The sequence below is a fragment of the Heterodontus francisci genome, chromosome 1 (assembly GCF_036365525.1).
Source record: "Heterodontus francisci isolate sHetFra1 chromosome 1, sHetFra1.hap1, whole genome shotgun sequence".
Lineage (NCBI taxonomy): Eukaryota > Metazoa > Chordata > Chondrichthyes > Heterodontiformes > Heterodontidae > Heterodontus > Heterodontus francisci.
Window position 1 is genome coordinate 61,786,851 of NC_090371.1, and position 21,217 is coordinate 61,808,067.

The window sequence follows — 21,217 nt, forward strand, 5'->3', positions numbered from 1 at the left end:
GCAGGAAAGGTAAGTGGCATAACATGATTAGCTGTCAACCCCCACATTCTGACTTCCCCAGCATTCTCCTGCATGGCATTCCTCAGAACAACTTGCAGCTCCACACATTCCTCTCTGTCCAGGCACCTCCTCACATCCTCATCTGAACAGCCAACACTCACACTCACCCTCACCCTCACCTTATTGATACCTCACAGCCATCTCTCACGACCCACCACAAATGTCTAATTCCATCCTCTCTGCACATTCCACTTCTCACACTCATAATTCTCTGCTTTCTCTCATTGCAGCAGACAGTGCACAACTCCAGGAAGAGCCAGAGAACCAGGCGAAACATCAGCAGGGTGGGACAGTCCATGGACATTGGCAATGGAGAAATGGGGGTCTCCCAAATGGCTGATGACAGCATTAGACATCACACTGCCACTTGGCACATAACACTCACTGATGCTGAATTGATGTCACCGCGAACTGAAATGTCATAATATGCACAATGTAGCATTTGAATCCTTTCCCTACAACAGCAGTGAATCTTGGCTTTTATCACCTAGGTCCTTCGAGCGTGACGGAGGAGATGCAGTGGGAGCAGGCCAAAGAGGTCTCGAGGAGGGCCGCACTCTGAGAATGCAGTATCACATGAATCATGTGCATCCTCCATCAGTGCAGATACACACACCTCAGTAGGTATTACAGTAGAGTTAGATAGGTTGTCACATGGTGACATGGTGTCACATAGTCAAGCAACAGCCTGACATAGTCATACTCACGGAATCATACCTTAACGACAATGTCCCAGACACTGCCATCACCATCCCCGGGTATGTCCTGTCCCACCGGCAGGACAGACCCACCAGAGGTGGTGGCACAGTGGTATACAGTAGGGAGGGAGTTGCCCTGGGAGTCCTCAACATTGACTCCGGACCCCATGAAGTCTCATGGCATCAGGTCAAACATGGGCAAGGTAACCTCCTACTGATTACCACCTACCACCCTCCCTCAGCTGATGACTCAGTACTCCTCCATGTTGAATACCACTTGGAGAAAGCACTGAGGGTGGCAAAGGCACAAAATGTACTCTGGGTGGGGGGTTTCAATGTTCATCACCAAGAGTGGCTCGGTAGCACCACTACTGACCGAGCTGGCCGAGTCCTAAAGGACATAGCTGCTAGACTGGGTCTGCGGCAGGTGGTCGGGGAACCAACACGAGGGAAAAACATACTTGACCTCGTCCTCGCCAATCTGCTTGCCACAGATGCTTCTGTCCATGACTGTATTGGTAGGAGTGACCACCGCACAGTCCTTGTGGAGACGAAGACCCGCCTTCACATTGAGGATACCGTCCATCGTGTTGTGTGGCACTACCACCGTGCTAAATGGGATAGATTTCGAGCAGATCTAGCAATGCAAAACTGGGTATCCATGAGGCGCTGTGGGCCATCAGCAGCAGCAGAATTCTGCTCAATGACAAATCTGTAACCTCATGGTCCAGCATATCCCCCACTTTACCGTTACCATCAAGCTAGAGACCAACCCTGGTTCAATGAAGAGTGCAGGAGGGCATGCCAGGAGCAGCACCAGGCATACTTCAAAATGAGGTGTCAACCTGGTGAAGCTACAACACAGGACTATCTGCGTGCCAAACTGTGTAAGCAGCATGCGATAGACAGAGCCAAGCGATCCCATAACCAACGGATCAGATCGAAGCTCTGCAGTCCTGCTACATCCAGCTGTGAATGGTGGTGGACAATTAAACAACTAACTGGAGGAGGTGGCTCCACAAATATCCCCATCCTCAATGATGGGGGAGCCCAGCACTTCAGTGCAAAGATAAGGCTGAAGCATTTGCAACAATCTTCAGCCAGAAGTGCCGAGTTGATGATTCATCTCGGCCTCCTCCTGAAGTCCCCAGCATCACAGATGCCAGACTTCAGCCAATTCGATTCACTCTGCGTGATATCAAGAAACGACTGAAGGCACTGGATACTGCAAAAGCTATGGGCCCTGACAATATTCCGGCAATAGTACTGAAGACCTGTGCTCCAGAACTTGCCGTGCCCCGAGCCAAGATGTTCCAGTACAGCTACAACAATGGCATCTACCCTGCAATGTGGAAAATTGCCCAGGTATGTCCTGTGCACAAAAAGCAGGACAAGTCCAACCCGGCCAATTACCGCCCAATCAGCCTACTCTCAATCATCAGTAAAGTGATGGAAGGTGTCATCAACAGTGCCATTAAGCGGCACTTGCTTAGCAATAACCTGCTCAGTGACGCTCAGTTTGGGTTCCGCCAGGGACACTCAGCTCCTAACCTCATTACAACCTTGGTTCAAACATGGACAAAAGAGTTGAACTCAAGAGGTGAGGTGAGAGTGACTGCCCTTGACATCAAGGCAGCATTTAACCGAGTATGGCATCAAGGAGCCCTAGCAAAACTGAGGTCGATGGGAATCAGGGGGAAAACCCTCCGCTGGCTGGAGTCATACCTAGCGCAAAGGAAGATGGTTGTGGTTGTTGGAGGTCAATCATCTGAGCTCCAGGACATCACTGCAGGAGTTCCTCAGGGTAGTGTCCGAGGCCCAACCATCTTCAGCTGCTTCATCAATGACCTACCTTCAATCATAAGGTCAGAAGTGGGGATGTTCGCTGATGATTGCATTTTGTTCAGCACCATTCATGACTCCTCAGATACTGAAGCAGTCTGTGCAGAAATGCAGCAAGACCTGGACAATATCCAGGCTTGGGCTGATAAGTGGCAAGTAACATTCACGCCACACAAGTGCCAGGCAATAACCATCTCCAACAAGTGGCGCAGTGGCGCAGTGGTTAGCACCGCAGCCTCACAGCTCCAGCGACCCGGGTTCAATTCTGGGTGCTGCCTGTGTGGAGTTTGCAAGTTCTGCCTGTGTCTGTGTGGGTTTCCTCCGGGTGCTCCGGTTTCCTCCCACATGCCAAAGACTTGCAGGTTGATAGGTAAATTGGCCATTATAAATTTCCCCTAGTATAGGTAGGTGGTAGGGAAATATAGGGACATGTGGGGATGTGGTAGGAATAAGGAATTAGTGTAGGATTAGTATAAATGGGTGGTTGATGGTCAGCACAGACTCGGTGAGCCGAAAGGCCTGTTTCAGTGCTGTATCTCTAAACTAAACTAAACTAAACCATCTCCCCTTGACATTCAACGGCATTAGCATCGCTGAATCCCCCACTATCAACTTCCTTGGGGCTACCATTGACCAGAAACTTAACTGGAGTAGCCATATAAATACTGTGGCTACAAGAGCAGGTCAGAGACTAGGAATCCTGAGGCGAGTAACTCACCTCCTGAATCCCCAAAGCCTGTTCACCATCTACAAGGCACAAGTCAGGAGTGTGATGGAATGCTCTACACTTGCCTGGATGGGTGTAGCTCCAACAAAACTCAAGAAGCTCGAAACCATCCAGGACAAAGCAGCCCGCTTGATTGGCACCCCATCTACAAACATTCACTCCCTCCACCACCGACGCACAGTGGCAGCAGTGTGTACCATCTACAAGATGCACTGCAACAATGCACCAAGACTCCTTAGACAGCACCTTCCAAACCCGCGACCTCTACCAACTAGAAGGACAAGGGCAGCAAATGCATGGGAACACCACCACCTGCAAGTTCCCCTCCAAGTCACACACCATCCTGACTTGGAACTAAATTGCCGTTCCTTCACTGTCGCTGGGTCAAACTCCTGGAACTCCCTTCCTAACAGCACTGTGGGTGTACCTACCCCACATGGACTGCAGCGGTTCAAGAAGGCAGCTCACCACCACCTTCTCAAGGGCAATTAGGGATGGGCAAAATGCTGGGCTAGCCAGCGACGCCCACATCCCTAAATGAATTAAAAAAAAGAAGCACATCACATGTGAGCAGGAGCAGGTGCTGGAGACAGGGACAGCAGTGGAGAGACTCCATTGGAGGGCATAGGACACTGCGAGCTCTGCTCAGTTGGACATAGTTGCTGAGCTTCAGGATTCATCCAAAAAAAGGGAATTTGTGGAGCAACAATGGGAAACGTATGTGTTTCTGTCAGCTTTTCATGAGGCACTGTGTACCCTTGGAGAGAGATTGGAGGAGCTCATCTCTAGCATGAGTGCATGATGTCTCAGGCATTTGCACTGATCTCCACCTCCATGGAAAGCGTGGCCATCAGCATGGAGAATCTGATGTGGCAAGACACCGAGTGTATGCTGGCCCAGACCAATGGCCTGCACACACTGTCTGCTACTTTGTACAGGATGGAGCAAAGCCTCACCTTGATGACTCAACACCTCACTGAAATGCAGCAAAGTGCTCTCCAGCTCTTTATTAGCAGGGAAGTGTAGGTGGGCCATGAGAGGGAAAATGGAGAAAGGGCACATGCAAGTGGAGATTCCTCTCAAGGCACTCCCAATTCTCATCCCTTTCTCCCCTCCTCCACGCCCTCCCCCACCACTCAGACTGAACCCCACATGCATTTGAGTGTGTGTAACATCATTCATGGGGTTATGTTATTGCTTAGTACAATTAATTAAATGCTATATTTGAACTCATGCTCCTAGTCTCTACTTTGTTTCATCCTGGATTCCATTTGGACAGTCGTCTTCAGGTGAATGGTATGACCAGTGTGGAAGACGAGGAAAAGGTGTAAATCTAACGGTTGAATTTTGAACTGTGGGAATGATTTGTTTTGGGGAGGGGGGCCGCAGTGTTTATAATTGCACTGCCATATGGCTTCATACACTCAGATTAACTGAAGCATGCAGGGATGAGGCCAGCACAGGCTTCTCTGGCAATTGGGTTTACGGCTTAAGGCACCCTGGCGACATGTGGCTCTCCTCCTGCTTCTCCTCCTTCTCCTCTTCCTCCTCCTCCTCCTCAGAGCAGGATGTGCATGTCTACAGAATGTAGCAGAGCAGGTAGATAAGGTGGTCAAAAAGGCACACAGGATACTTTCCTTTATTGGCTGGAGGCCTACAGCTTAAGAGCAGGGAGGTTATGCTTGAACTGTATAAAACACTAGTTAGACCACAGCTAGAGTACTGCACACAGTTCTGTTCACAGCATTACAAGAAGGATGTGATCACACCAGAGACAGTAAAGATTTACGAGGTTGTTGCCAGGAATAGAGAATTTTAGGTGTGAGGAAAGATTGGATAAGCTGTGGTTGTTTTCTTTGGAACAGAAGAGGCTGAGGGGAGATTTGATTGAGGTGTATAAAATTATGAGGGACCTAGAGAGAGAGGATAGGAAGGATCTATTTCCAATAGCAGAGAAGTCAATAACCAGGGGGCATAGATTTAAAGTAATTGGTGGAAGGATTAGAAGGGAGTTGTCGAGGAATTTTTTCATCCAGATAGTGGTGGGGATCTGGAACTCACAGCCCGAAAGAGTGGTAGAGGCAGAAACACTCATTTGGATATGCACTTGGAGTGTCAGAACCTACATGGCTATAGTCCAAGAGCTGGAAGGCGGGATTATACTGGATCACTCTTTTTTGGCTGGCACAGCCACGATGGAGTGAATGGCCTGCTTCTGTACCATAAACCTATCTATGTTTCTATGATGTCGATTGGTCCAGATCTTCTCCTGCAGCTGCAGTCCTCTGCAAGGCACAGCAAACCACAACCATTTGGGAGACCCTTGTTGGTGCATACTGAAGGGCAGTCCGAGATCTGTCAAGGCACCTGAATCACGTCTTCAGCAAACCAATGGTAGCTCAATCATAAGTCTTGTGGTAATGTGGCTTTTGTTGCACCTATCCTCTGCATCAGAGGTAGGACTCCTCACAGCTGTCTTCAGCTAGATCCTCAGTGGGTAGCCCTTATCGCCACAAAGCCACCCACTCACAGGGTTGGATTTTAAAAGCCCGCCGCCTATCTCGGCAGCAAGCTCAAAAGCCGAAGAGCTACCGTGATCTCTCATGCGGCAGCTCAATTAACTAGCCAGAGTAGCCCGCCGCCACCCCCCCTCCTCCGCCCCCGCAAATCACATGGAGGAGGCGGGTTGTCCGTCCCCAGCAATGGCGTCAGCTGCCTGTGCGCAGGTGCTGGCGCCATTTTTAAAGGGCAGCCAACCCTGCCGACTCATTAAAATTTTTAACAAAGTATGCCCCCAAAAAATATACAATAAATTTCTAATGCCCCTTTACCACCCCCCCAATAACATTTACATTAGTTATTTGCCCTTGCCCCCCAGAACACTTACCTATTAAATGTGACCTTGTCCCCCTGCCCAGACTGCACAAAGTTTCAACTTCACCCCTTTCCACCATCCCGTACACCCATTATGTTTATTTGACTCCATCTCCCCCCCCACCCCACCCCACAGAAAATATTAACTCCTCTCCCCTTCCCACCAGTGTCACGCTGCCTTTCCCTGGACGGGGAATTAAAGGCACAGGAGTGCCGGCCGCCGTACCAAAAGATCACAGCGGGCCCGGAAGATTGAAGGTAAGTCCATTTAACTGTATTCATTTTATTAATTTAAATATTTAAATTCAGGTCCTGTCACCCAGCGGCGGGGTGGGAGGCCTCCACAGAGCCTTGCCGCCTCTGGAAGGATCGGTCCAGGCCCTCCGGGTATCGAGCTCGGTGGCGGGCCTCTTCCGGACCCACCTTCAGGCTCCCACCCCTGCCATGGATCATAAAGCCAAAGGGACAACAAGATTCAGCCCACAATGTATGGAGGATTGAAAACCTGTGGGAGATGTGAGTGCTGCAGAATGAATTAAAAATAGCAGCTTTCAGGATACCTTGCTTGGACATGTTTGATAACATTCTAGTGGTTACATATGAGCTAAACACGACCTCCCCTTCACAAAACCATGCTGTCTCTCGCTAATAAGTTCATTTGTTTCCAAATGGGAGTAAATCCTGTCCCGAAGAATCCTCTCTAATAGTTTCCCTACCACTGACGTAAGGCTCGCCAGCCTACAATTTCCTGGATTATCCTTGCCACCCTTCTTAAACAAAGGAACAACATTGGCTATTCTCCAGTCCTCTGGGACCTCACCTGTAGCCAATGAGGATGCAAAGATTTCTGTCAAGGCCCTAGCAATTTCTTCCCTTGCCTCCCTCAGTATTCTAGGATAGATCCCATCGGGCCCTGGGGACTTATCTACCTTAATGCTTTGCAACCTTAATGAGCATCTGCAACCAGTTTGGACTGGCCTTGAAGCCAAAGTAAACTGCGGCAGGAGCAAGGCCATGTTCTTTGGGAACTGGGCCGATGATCCTTTGTCCGCTTCACGTCAACTCAGACTACCTGAAGATGCTGGGGATATGGCCGAGGTGTGCACCAAGAACTGGAAGGAGCATTTAGCCATGGTGAAACAAACTGAGCATGTGGGAGCGACACTCCCTCTCCATTCTGGGAACAAACCTGGTCATCAGGTAGGAGACTCTCTTGGTATTGCTGTATGTGGCGCAGGTCTGGTCCATACCCCGTTTCTGCGCCGTGGCGGTCACCCGAGCCATCCTCTGCTTGGAAAATGGAGATGGAAAATGGACCATGTCCACAGGGACACAATGTTTAAAGTTCTAGATAAAAGGGGAAACAATGTGCCCAACGCTTCCCTCATCCTGATGGCCACCTTTGTGTGTAGCTACATCAAGCATCAAGGAAGATGGTTGTAGCTGTTGGAGGTCAATCATCTTAATCCCAGGACATTGCTGCAGGAGTTTCTCAGGATAGTGTTCTAGGCTCAACCATCTTCAGCTGCTTCATCAATGACCTGCTTTCCATCATAAGGTCAGAAGTGGCAGCAAGTCCTGGACAACATTCAGGCTTGGGCTGATAAGTGGCAAATAACATTCACACCACACAAGTGCCAGGCAATGACCACCTCCAACAAGAGAGAATCTAACCATCTCCTCTTAACATTCACTGGCATTGCCATCACTGAATCCCCCACTATCAATATCCTAGGGGCTTACCATTGACCAGAAACCGAACTGGACTGGACCGGCCATATAAATACTGTAGCCACAAAAGCAGTTCAGAGACTGGGAATTCTGAGGCAAGTAACTTACCTCCTGACTCCCCAAAGTCTGTCCAAGTCAGGAGTGTGTTGGAATACTCTCCACTTGCCTGGATGAGTGCAGCCCCAACAACACTCAAGAAGCTCTACACCATCCTGGACAAAGCAATCCATTCGACTGACACCCCAGCTACCACCTTCAACATTCACACCCTCCATTACCAATGCACAGTGGCAGCAGTGTGTGCCATATACAAGATGTACTGCAGCAACTCACCGAGTCTCCTTCGACAGCACCTTCCAAATTCCCCACCTCTACCACCTAGAAGGACAAAGGCAGCAGATGTATGGGAACACCACCAACTGCATGCTCCCCTCCAAGCCACACACCAGCCTGACCTGGAACTATATCGCTGTTCCTTCACTGTCACTGGATCAAAATCCTGGAACTCCCTCCCAAACAGTACTGTGGGAGGACCCGCATCATATAAACTGCAGTGGTGCAAGAAGGCGACTCACCACAACCTTCTCAAAGGCAATTAATGATGGGCAACAAATGCTGGCCTTGCTAGCAATGCCCACATCCTATGAAAGAATAAAAAAAAGCTGTGCATAGACTATGAGCTGATGATCTACCTGTCCCCAGTGTTGCGAAGGATGGTTATGGCCACATTGCCACGGAACGCTTCATTCAGTTGGGCTATACCGTACTTCCTGTCCCTCATGCAAAAGTTTGTGTGAAAAACATGTTCGAACACAAGTCCATCAGGAAGTGGTCCAGTTGTAATATCCTCGAGGTCCTGTGGGAAATGCAGATGGTGGATCCTGTCAGATGGCTCCCCAAACAGACTGTCAAACTCATTTGGCAGAACGCCACATCACCAGAACTTTCAAACAAGCACCAAGACGTAGCTTGATTGACATTAATAAAGTGCAATACAGATCTCCCCATAAGATCTCCCCATAAGACGCTTCCTGCATGCCGGAGTCTCACCGTCTCCACATGCTGCCCTCGAGGTGGCTGCAGTGGGGAAGAAACTGTCATCTACCTCTTTCTGGAATGTGCTTTTCTAAAGCAGATCTGGAAAGAGTTGCATTAGTTTTTGTCGAGGTTATCCCACGGAGCTTAGTAATCCAGGACTCAGTGCTCTATGGGCACTGCTTCTGGAGGACCATCAACTTGGTGAAAGACACTCTTTAGTCTGTCTGAATCTTGCTCATCTTCCAGTGCAAAGTGCTGGACTGAGTGTTGCAGACTGGCACATTCCAAGGTCTAGGACTACATGCTGAGGGATGCACTAAAGCTTGAGGCAGCCACCGCAAAGGCTCAATGGGGCAAGGCTACTGTGTCCCACCATAGTGTACCTAGGGGCTGAAACCCATGTAAAACTCCTCAAGCTGGATGTACCAGAAAATGTTTGACACGAAATGTAAGCATACATTATAAATATAACTGTAATGGCAAGAGTAGTGAAGAACTTCATGTACTGTAATGAGAGAAACTGATCTGTATTGCACTTTATTAATGTCAAATTTGAACTGTTAATTAATGTATTTTTACAAATTTTATGAATAAGGTATATTTTTGGAAAATAAAACACAGGTGCTTTGGAGCTGAATTTCCATGTCTCTCCATATCTCATAAAACGGCAGAAGTGATGGCAACGATTTTAGTTGTGGGGTTTTTAAGATCAAAATTTCAGTTAATTAAAGTGACAATAACAGAAATTCATATTAACTTAAGCAGTTTATTGACTGTAGAGGAGGACCTGGAATGCAAAATGATCAAGACATTGTCCTGGGAGAACCAGTGATTCTCTTGGTGCATCTTTGTCCTCTTCTTCTTTGTCTTTCTGGTCACTAGTTCTCAGCATGCAGTGACTAGTTACTTCATTGCATTGCTCTTTCATCCTCCATTACTTTCTTTTAGACTTTCATGTGGGTTGTTGTGCATCTACATTGGCTCCCAGGCTGGCATCACCTCAATTTTGAAATTCTCATCCATGTTTTGAAATCCCTCCAAGGCTTCTCTCCTCCCTATCTCTGTAATCTCCTCCAGACCGAAAACCTTCTGAGATTTCTGTGCTCCTGCAATTCTGTCCACTTGCTCATCCTTGATTTTAATCACTCCATTATTGGAGGCCATACTTTCAGCTGCCTAGACCCAAATCTAAGAAATTCCTTTCCTAAACCTCTGTCTCTCAACCTTTCTTTTCTCCTTTAACATGCTCCTCTATAACCAGGCTGTCCTAATATCTCCTTAGTGTCAAACTTTGTTTGCTCATGCTCCTGTGAAGCACTTTGGTCTATTTTACTACATTAAAGGCATTATATAAATGCTAGTCTTAGTTGTTGCCATTTTATGAATCTTCTGAATTTTTTCAATGATGTGTCTTTCCTATTGGGTCTTTCTGATGAAAGTCACAGTCGCAAGACCCGTGTCCTTCTGGCACCAAAAGTGGTTATCAATTGCAGTCAATACAATTAATGTTGTGATTAAGATAATTAACAGGTCAATTGTGAAGACTGACTCACTAGGAAGTCATCAACTATTACGCTTGGCATACTCTGGTTGTGTTGTTTTAGTGCTCGGAAAATTTCCCTTATGTTCCCTGTGTTTATATCTTCAAATAAACTGGCAACAGCTGAGTATAAAGCTATGCCCGCAAGTATTAATTTGAATCGCCTTGATGTATCTGGTGCAATCAATGGATCAACCAAATTACTTACTTCTGGAGAATTTTTTTTTCATTCGTGAGATGTGGGCATCGCTGGCTAGGCCAGCATTTATTGCCCATCCTTAATTGCCCTTGAGAAGGTGATGGTGAGCTGCCTTCTTAAACTTCTGCAGTCATTGAATGGAAATGAATGGAGCTGCTCTGAGATACACACAAGTTGTCTCAGCAAAACAAAATGTTACAACTGGACTGTGTTTTGGGTGCAAATGGAGACAAAAACTGGATCTTCAAGAAAAGAGAAAGTAATTCTCTAAATCAAAGGTTTATTTAGATCATTTCTCTAGAGCTTCCACTGATCTTCGGCCAAAGGTATAGCAGGAGTTGGGGAAATCCTGTTCACTTCTGACAACTCAGTGTTTTTTTTGATTATTTATTTAGAGATACAGCACTGAAACAGGCCCTTTGGCCCACCTAGTCTGTGCCAACCAACAACCACCCATTTATACCAATCCTACATTAACCCCATATTCCCTACCACATCCTCACCATTCTCCTACAACCAACCTACACTAGGGGCAATTTACAATGGCCAATTTACTGATCAACCTGTAAATCTTTGGCTGTGGGAGGAAACCAGAGGACCCAGCAGAAACCCACGCAGTCACAAGGAGAACTTGCAAACTCCGCACAGGCAGTACTCAGAACTGAACCTGGGTTGCTGGAGCAGTGAGGCTGCGGTGCTAACCACTGCACCACTATGCCGCCAAGTGTGTTTGTGTATTTTTTTCCATTGAGGCCTTCTGATAGTGCTTCTACATGGTGATTAATGTTTGTTACTGGCTTTTGTCAGAGAGGATATGAAAGGCATTACAGATAAGCTGTATAGTTATCTGAGAGCATGGCAAGGGATTACAAAACGGCTCTATCGAAAATCATTATCTCAATCAAAGTTTTTGTCCTAATAGATATGATTCCTCAGTTTGTTTTTGAAAAATGTACGTGTGGAGAAGGGTATTGGGCTCCTCACGAATTGCCCTTTCTATTTCCAAGTCAAATATAATTCTCGTTAACTTTTTGCTCTCCTTTCAAATTGGCAAGAATCAGTAATTAAAACCAAGGCAATCCAGTGAAAATACTGAAAAGCACATATAGTTCAGGCATTGCATTGATAGGCTACTTTTCTGCTACACTGTTATGGCTGAATTCTACTGGCCCCTCAACGCGACGGATCGCGACACGGGGGCCGGTAAAATGCTGCGGGGAGAGGTCTGCCTCAACACGTGACATCAAGAAGGGCCCGCCGCATATTACTGGCGGCAGGGGGACCTCAGTGGGGCCCCTCACCACAAGACGGTTGGCCCTTCATCTAAATATTGAAATGAACCTAAATTACAAGCTAATAAACTTACCTACAGGCGGTGAACATCTCACGCCGATTTTACCGACTCCGAACACAGCTTGCGCGCCTTTGGACCTCCGTACGGAGTTCTGGGCGAGAACCTGGTTGGGAGGGGGAGGAATAAATGTTTCAGGGCGGGAGGGGTAGAGGAGTGGGGAAATCAATTATTATTGGTTGTGTCAATGGTGGGAAGGGATTGAAGGGCAAATGATTGAAGGTTGGGGGGAAAGTTCGGGTAGGGAATAAAGTGTTTTTTGTCAAGTCGGGCCAATTAAAAGACCATTGTGGGGGGGGAGGGGTGATGGGGGTGGTTGGCAAAGGGCCTCCACATCTTTATTATGTGTTAATAGAAAATTCCTTAATATTGTACCTTTAAAATGTCAATTGATTTCCAGGGGTTTAAAGCCCTATACAAATGGCGCCGGCGCCTGCTCGATGGTGCCGGACGCCGGTGCCGGACGCCGTTGACGGGGACACGGCAGCCACCCCCTTACATCATCGGGGGTGGCTGCTCCACCCACTCTATTTAAATGAGTCCTCGCACAAAATATCGCGGGGGCTCCTCGGCAGCCGCTGAATGCGGGCACAGCGCTGAGTTTAAAGGTGGCGCCCAAATTAAATTCAGCCCTTAATGTGATGTAACAGCACAAACAGTGAGAACAAAAAAACAAGGACACTGCTCAGCAGCCTGTTAATGGAACAGATAAAGTAGGTCAACTCTTGAGGCTCTCTCTCTCTCTTTATGTCTCTGAACGGACAGGGAGCATTCTGAAGGGGGAGGGTGACAGCCAGAGGTTGTGGTACACATTGGTACCAATGACATTGGCAGGAAGAGTGACGAGGGGGAGTTTAGGGAGTTAGGTAGAAAGTTAAAAGACAGGACCTCCAGGGTTGTAATCCGGAAGATTCTTGGTAGTGTAGATGAACAGAGAGATCTTGGTGTCCAGGTACATAAATCCCTGAAAGTTGCTACCCAGGTTGATAGGATTGTTAAGAAGGCATATGGTGTGTTAGCTTTTATTAGTAGGGGGATCGAGTTTCGGAGCCACGAGGTCATGCTGCAGCTGTACAAAACTCTGGTGCGACCGCACCTGGAGTATTGCGTGCAGTTCTGGTCACCGCATGAGAGGAAGGATGTGGAAGCTTTGGAAAGGGTGCAGAGGAGATTTACTAGGATGTTGCCTGGTATGGAGGGAAGGTCTTGCGAGGAAAGGCTGAGGGACTTGAGGTTGTTTTCGTTGGAGAGAAGGAGGAGGAGAGGTGACTTAATAGAGACATATAAGATAATCAGAGGGTGAGATAGGGTGGATAGTGAGAGTCTTTTTCCTTGGATGGTGATGGCAAACACGAGGGGACATAGCTTTAAGTTGAGGGGTGATAGATATAGGACAGATGTTAGAGGTAGTTTCTTTACTCAGAGAGTAGTAGGGGCGTGGAACGCCCTGCCTGCAACAGTAGTAGACTCGCCAACTTTAAGGGCATTTAAGTGGTCATTGGATAGACATATGGATGAAAATGGAATAGTGTAGGTCAGATGGTTTCACAGGTCGGCGCAACATCGAGGGCCGAAGGGCCTGTACTGCGCTGTAATGTTCTAAAGATTACTCCCTGTGCCACGTGCCAGTGAGGCTAGAAATAGGAAGATAGTGCAGCTAAACACGTGGCTGAACAGCTGGTGTAGAATGGAGGGGTTCAGATATCTGGATCATTGGGATCTCTTCAGGGACAGATGGGACCTGTACAAGAAGGACAGGTTGCCTCTAAACTGGAGGGGCACAAATATCCTGGCTGCGAGGTTTGCTAGCGTCACTCGGGAGGGTTTAAACTAGTGTGGCAGGGGGGTGGGAACCAGAGCAGTGGGACAGCAAGTGAAATAAATGAGGCGGAACTAGTAAATAACGCCAGTAAGACTAAGAGGAAGAGCAGGCAGGGAGATGTTGCGGAGCACAGCGGGACTGGTGGTCTGAAGTGCATTTGTTTCAATGCGAGAAGTATAACAGGTAAAGCAGATGAACTTAAAGCTTGGATTAGTACATGGAACTATGATGTTGTTGCGATTGCAGAGACTTGGTTGAGGGAAGAACAGGATTGGCAGCTAAATGTTCCAGGATTTAGAAGCTTCAGGCAGGATAGAGGGGGATGTAAAAGGGGTGGGGGAGTTGCATTACTGGTTAAGGAGAATATCACAGCTGTAATGCGGGAGGACACCTCGGAGGGGTTGTGCAGCGAGGCAATATGGGTGGAGCTCAGGAATAGGAAGGGTGCAGTCACGATGTTGGGGGTTTTCTACAGGCCTCCCAACAGCCAGCGGGAGCTAGAGGAGCAGATATGTAGACAGATTTTGGAAAGATGTAAAGGTAACAGGGTTGTAGTGGTGGGTGATTTTAACTTGCCCTATATTGACTGGGACTCACTTAGTGCTAGGGGCTTGGATGGGGCAGAATTTGGAAGGAGCATCCAAGAGGGCTTCTTGAAACAATATGTAGATAGTCCAACTAGGGATGGGGCCGTACTGGACCTGGTATTGGGGAATGAGCCCGGCCAGGTGGTCGAAGTTTCAGTAGGGGAGCATTTCGGGAACGGTGACCATAATTCCATAAGTTTAAGGTACTTGTGGATAAGGATAAGAGTAGTCCTCGGGTGAAGGTGCTAAATTGGGGGAAGGCTAATTATAACAATATTAGGCAGGAACTGAAGAATTTAGATTGGGGGAGGCTGTTTGAGGGTAAATCAACATCTGACATGTGGGAGTCTTTCAAACGTCAGTTGATTAGAATCCAGGACCAGCACATTCCTGTGAGGAAGAAGGATAAGTTTGGTAAGTTTCGGGAACCTTGGATAACGCGGGATATTGTGAGCCTAGTCAAAAAGAAATAGGAAGCATTCGTAAGGGCTGGAAGGCTAGGAACAGACGAATCCCTTGAGGACAGTAGGAAGGAACTTAAGCAAGGAGTCAGGAGGGCTAAAAGGGGTCATGAAAAGTCATTGGCAAACAGGATTAAGGAAAATCCCAAAGCTTTTTACACGTATATAAAGAGCAAGAGGGTAACTAGGGAAAGGGTTGGCCCACTCAAGGACAGAGAAGGGAATCTATGTGTGGAGCCAGAAGAAACGGGTGAGGTACTAAATGAGTACTTTGCATCAGTATTCACCAAAGAGAAGGACTTGCTGGATGATGAGCCTAGGGAAGGGAGTGTAGATAGTCTCAGTCAGCTTATTATCAAAAAGCAGGAGGTGTTGGGTGTCTTGCAAAGCATTAAAGTAGATAAGTCCCCAGGGCCTGATGGGATCTACCCGAGAATACTGAGGGAGGCAAGGGAAGAAATTGCTGGGGCCTTGACAGAAATCTTTGCATCCTCATTGAGGACTGGAGAATAGCCAACGCTGTTCCTTTGTTTAAGAAGGGTAGCAAGGATAATCCAGGAAATTATAGGCCGGAGAGCCCTACGTCAGTGGTAGGGAAATTATTAGAGAAGATTCTTCGGGACAGGATTTACTCCCATTTGGAAACAAATGAACTTATTAGCGAGAGGCAGCATGGTTTTGTGAAGGGGAGGTCATGTCTCACTAATTTGGTGAGTTTTTTGAGGAAGTGACAAAGATGATTGATGAAGGAAGGGCAGTGGATGTTATCTATATGGACTTTAGTAAAGCCTTTGACAAGGTCCCTCATGGCAGCCTGTTACAAAAGGTGAAGTCACACGAGATCAGAGGTGAGCTGGCAAGATGGATACAGAACTGGCTCAGTCATAGAAGACAGAGGGTAGCAGTGGAAGGGTGCTTTTCTGAATGGAGGGATGTGACTAGTGGTGTTCCGCAGGGATCAGTGCTGGGACCTTTGCTCTTTGTAGTATATATAAATAATTTGGAGGAAAATGTAGCTGGTCTGATTAGTAAGTTTGCGGATGACACGAAGGTTGGTGGAGTTGCGGATAGTGATGAGGATTGTCAGAGGACTCAGCAGGATATAGATCGGTTGGAGACTTGGGCGGAGAAATGGCAGATGGAGTTTAATCCGGACAAATGTGAGGTAATGCATTTTGGAAGGTCTAATGCAGGTGGGAAGTATACAGTAAATGGCAGAACCCTTAGGAGTATTGACAGGCAGAGAGATCTGGGCGTACAGGTCCACAGGTCACTGAAAGTGGCAACGCAGGTGGATAAGGTAGTCAAGAAGGCATACGGCATGCTTGCCTTCATTGGTTGGGGCATAGAGTATAACAATTGGCAAGTCATGCTGCAGCTGTACAGAACTTTAGTTAGGCCACACTTTGAATATTGCGTGCAATTCTGGTCGCCACACTACCAGAAGAACGTGGAGGCTTTGGAGAGGGTACAGAGGAGGTTTACCAGGATGTTGCCTGGTCTGGAGGGCATTAGCTATGAGGAGAGGTTGGATAAACCCGGATTGTTTTCACTGGAACGACGGAGGTGGAGGGGCGACATGATAGAGGTTCACAAAGTTATGAGTGGAATGGAGTGGATAGTCAGAAGCTTTTTCCCAGGGTGGAAGAGTCAGTTACTAGGGGACATCGGTTTAAGGTGCAAGGGGCAAAGTTTAGAGGGGATGTGCGAGGCAAGTTCTTTACACAGAGGGTGGTGAGTGCCTGGAACTTGCTGCTGGGGGATGTGGTGGAAGCAGGTACGATAGCGACGTTTAAGAGGCATCTTCATAAATACATGAATAGGATGGGAATAGAGGGATATGGTCCCTGGAAGTGCAGAAGGTTTTAGTTTAGGCAGGCATCAAGATCGGCGCAGGCTTGGAGGGCCGAATGGCCTGTTCCTGTGCTGTACTGTTCTTTGTTCTTTGTTCTTTTATACTTTGTAATTTTGTTCGATGTCTGCTCGTTACCATTACAGGCTGTCTGCTGAGAATGCTTTATCATCACATCGCTCGAGACTTATGTAAAGCTAGATCTGTGTGTCTTCAACTGTACATTTGGGCTGAAGATAAAAGCTTCGGGATTGATGAGAGGAAGAAAAGAAAAGAAAGAACTAAACTAAAAATTCAATGGCAAGACATAAAAACTCCCCTTTTATCTGTTCCAACTTTAATTTTTTTTGAGAGACAACAACTCACAGCTTCACTAAAAAATAAATCAAATTCGATCAGCTCTCATTGGAATAACATTTGGTGTTGAGTTGTCATTCACAGTAAAATCTGCAAAACACTTTCAGATAGATTTTTCTTATTGGCAGATTCACCATCGTAATAGCATCAAAACTTTTACCAGCTGATCCTACACAACTGTGAACCAGACCAATTTTCTCAACGAAAAGATAATTGGGCAGGATGTAAAACTGGCTGAAAATTCACTATCACCCATTTGACATTACTGCCCAAGACCAATTTCACCCCCATTGTAATCTCTTGCTTTCTTCATAATATTGCAATGAAGAACAGCAGGATGTTTCCAAAAGCTAGAGAAAATTATGAATATAGAGGGTATAGAAGGACCACCCTACTCCCATCATGAGGAGTGCGCACCGTAAGGAGAGAACACGACACAGGAAAGCCCGCACCCAGAGAAAAATGCATGCAACTGATCGCATAGTGCTTTCAATAAATAAAGATTCACTCACCAAATAAAGCCACTTTGCCAGGCCTGTTCTCTGCTGACAGTCTGACCAACCCCTCCTCGTCAAAGCCTCTGCTAAGTTCCTTCAGAAGTCAGAATTCTACAGAATTTCTTCCCTAAACCTCTCTGCTTCTCTTCCTCCCTTTCCTTCTTTAAGACGCTCCTTCGAATCTCTGTACCTCGTTGACTAAGTTTTTGGTCATATGCCCTAATATCGCCTTATGCAGCCTGGTGTCAAATTTTTGCCTTATAACACTGCCGTGAAGAGCCCTGGGATGTTTTATTACATTAAAGGTTCTGTATAAACACAAGCTGTTTCTGTTGTACATTTCCCTGCCATCATCCCAATTCCCTAAATCTGAAGGTATGCACAGAAATTAATTCAGAACTTTGCAAATGCTATGATTATTTTTCACAATAGTGCATTTCCCAAAAAGATCCAAAAATTACAACCACCTTATCAACAATGATTTCTTAACATTATGCCTATCTTTTGTGACAGATAACTTACTTGTGCTTCTCATCTGTTACTCCTATAAGGTGCTCCCTCAGTGACATGATGGTGAGAGGTGCGTGGCTAGAAATGGCTCTGCTAGAGCCTAGAAACCTGAGGTGATTCTCAGCTCAGCAGCAGCTGTCCAACGGGTACCTGCTAACAACAGCCTTTCTATTGCAGTGGCAAGGGGTGCCAGGGCCATATCTGAAGGCTCCACATGTTAAATATTGGAGGGCTTCTTAAATCAAGAGGTTCAATGCGACTTTCCAGAAAAACAATGACATCTGTTCCCATTCTTTATAGCCCACTACTGTTGAACAAAGGCGCAGAGATACTGCTGATCTGTGTCAGTGCAACCAGGGGTCTTGCAAGTGCCACAAGAATGTTTTGTTCAAAGCATCTATGGTAGCCTCATTAGCTGCCACACTGTTTTCATTTTACACTTGCTGAGGCCTGCATTTCATTCTGACTGATTGCTACTTTCTCACTGAAAGATTTTCAGATCCTCCCCCACTGTCAGATTGACTCAGAAGGTCTGGCTTTCCCCATGGGCATACCTCAGTATGCAATTATTATTGTTATGGAGGAAGGCAGCAGCACTTGAAGAGAAGCCAGAGGACAGAAGAATGCAGCACTGCCCCAGAGAATCTATAGGCAGACTGGTCTGAGAATGTTTGTGTCATAGAGGTTCACATTTCCAATGATGAAGGGTCACTGACCTGAAACGTTAACTCTGCTTCTTTTTCCACAGTTGCTGCCAGACCTGCTGAGTATTTCCAGCATTTCTTGTTTTTATTTCACATTTCCAAAGCTGCTATTGGTCACCTTTGTGACCTCCTGAATAAAGGCCACTGGCAATTCAGTGTGGCTGTGTACTTTTTCTAGGGAGGCCTTCTGTTATTGATCTTATATGGTGGGTAATGTTTGTAGCTGTCTTCCCCCAAAGTGGATATAAGATTACAGATTAGGGGAATGGTTTTCTGAGAGCATGGTGACTGAGCTCGTTCGGCTTCATTGTATCATGCATCTGAAGGGCACAGTCTTTATTGAAACAAGCTGGTGATGATCTCCTTCCATGCTGTAAATTTCTAAGAGTATCTGATTCTATGATTCCTAGCTGATGTACCCACCTCCTTTCTCCTGGACATCTTTGATGTTAGCAGAGGATTTTTCTCTGGCACTTTTTTTCTCTTTATAATCGACAAATTTGGAGGATGCTACTGCGAGCCATTACAATTCTAGGAACCCTTGCTGGACTAGACTGCAGGGCTCCCTTGACCTGTGTAGGCACGGGACTTGAGAATTATGAGGGTCGGTTCCACAATGATCCTGGTAGTACCCAAGGTTCCAATGTACTTCTATTCTGGATTCCAAAAAAAATCTCATCAATCAAGACAGAAGCAGGTACCCCTGTTTTCATGTTAGCCATCCTGTCACATTGCTGTGGCTAAGCAGTGGGGGTATCCTGGAACAACTGAGAATAAACAAATCATGGCTACTGCCCAGGTAGCTTGAATTGACATACATAATGAGGTGACTTGTAGCAATCAAACTCTGCACTTTCAGGGCATAAAATGCCTTCCTGTTCATGAAGTTTTGTTTTATTCATTCATGGGATGTGGGCGTCGCTGGCCAGGCCAGCATTTATTGCCCATCCCTAATTGCCCTTGAGAAGGTGGTGGTGAGCTGCCTTCTTGAACTGCTACAGTCCATGTGGAGTAGGTACACCCACAGTGCTGTTAGGAAGGGAGTTCCAGGATTTTGACCCAGTGACAGTGAAGGAACGGCGATATAGTTCCAAGTCAGGATGGTGTATGACTTGGAGGGGAACTTGCAGGTGCATCTTGTTCCCATGCATTTGCTGCCTTCTAGTTGGTAGAGGCCACGGGTTTGGAAGGTGCTGTCTAAGGAGCCTTGGAGCATTGCTGTAGTGCATCTTGTAGATGGTACACATTGCTGCCACTGTGCATCGGTGGTGGAGGGCGTGAATGTTAGTAGATGAGGTGCCAATCAAGTGAGCTGCTTTGTCCTGGATGGTGTCGAGCTTCTTGAGTGTTGTTGGAGCTGCACCCATCCAGACAAGTGGAGCGTATTCCATCACAATCCTGACTTGTGCCTTGTAGATGGTGGACAGGCTTTGGGGAGTCAGGAGGTGAGTTACTCACCTCAGCATTCCTAGCCTCTGATCCGTTGGTTATGGGATCGCTTAGCTCTGTCTATCGCATGCTGCTTGCACAGTTTGGCACGCAGATAGTCCTGTGTTGTAGCTTCACCAGGTTGACACCTGATTTTGAGGTATGCCTGGTGCTGCTCGTGGCATGCCCTCCTGCACTCTTCATTGAACCAGGGTTGGTTTCCTGGTTTGATGGTACTGGTAGAGTGGGGAATATGCCGGGCCATGAGGTTACAGATTGTGGTTGAGCACAATTCTGCTGCTGCTGATGGGCCACAGTGCCTCATGGATGCCCAGTTTTGCTTTGCTAGATCTGCTCGAAATCTATCCCATTTAGCACGGTGGTAGTGCCACACAACACGAAGGAGGGTATCCTCAATGTGAAGGCAGGACTTCGTCTCCACAACGACTGTGCGGTGGTCACTCCTACCAATACTATCATGGACAGATGCATCTGCGGCAGGCAGATTGGTGAGGACGAGGTTAAGTATGTTTTCCCCTCTTGTTGATTCCTTCACCACCTGCTGCATACCCAGTCTAGCAGCTATGTCCTTTCGGACTCAGCCAGCTCGGTCAGTAGTGGTGCTATCGAGCCACTCTTGGGGATGGACATTGAAGTCCCCCACCCAGAGTACATTCAAGTTGATGGGATTCCACTTTTATAATCACATGCATGGCATCAATGACCATTCAAACAAAGTTGATGTCGTTCTCTCACTCTCTGCTTTGCTGGATCCATATGGAACTGAATGAACCCATGCATCCCTGAACAAAACAGTGTCCAATGCAGTGATGAACTGTTATTTGACTGATATAACTAATATCATAAGAAGCCACCTGAAAGTGTCCAGATGCATAAAGAATAAAAAGACTTGCATTTATATATTGCCTTTTATGATCT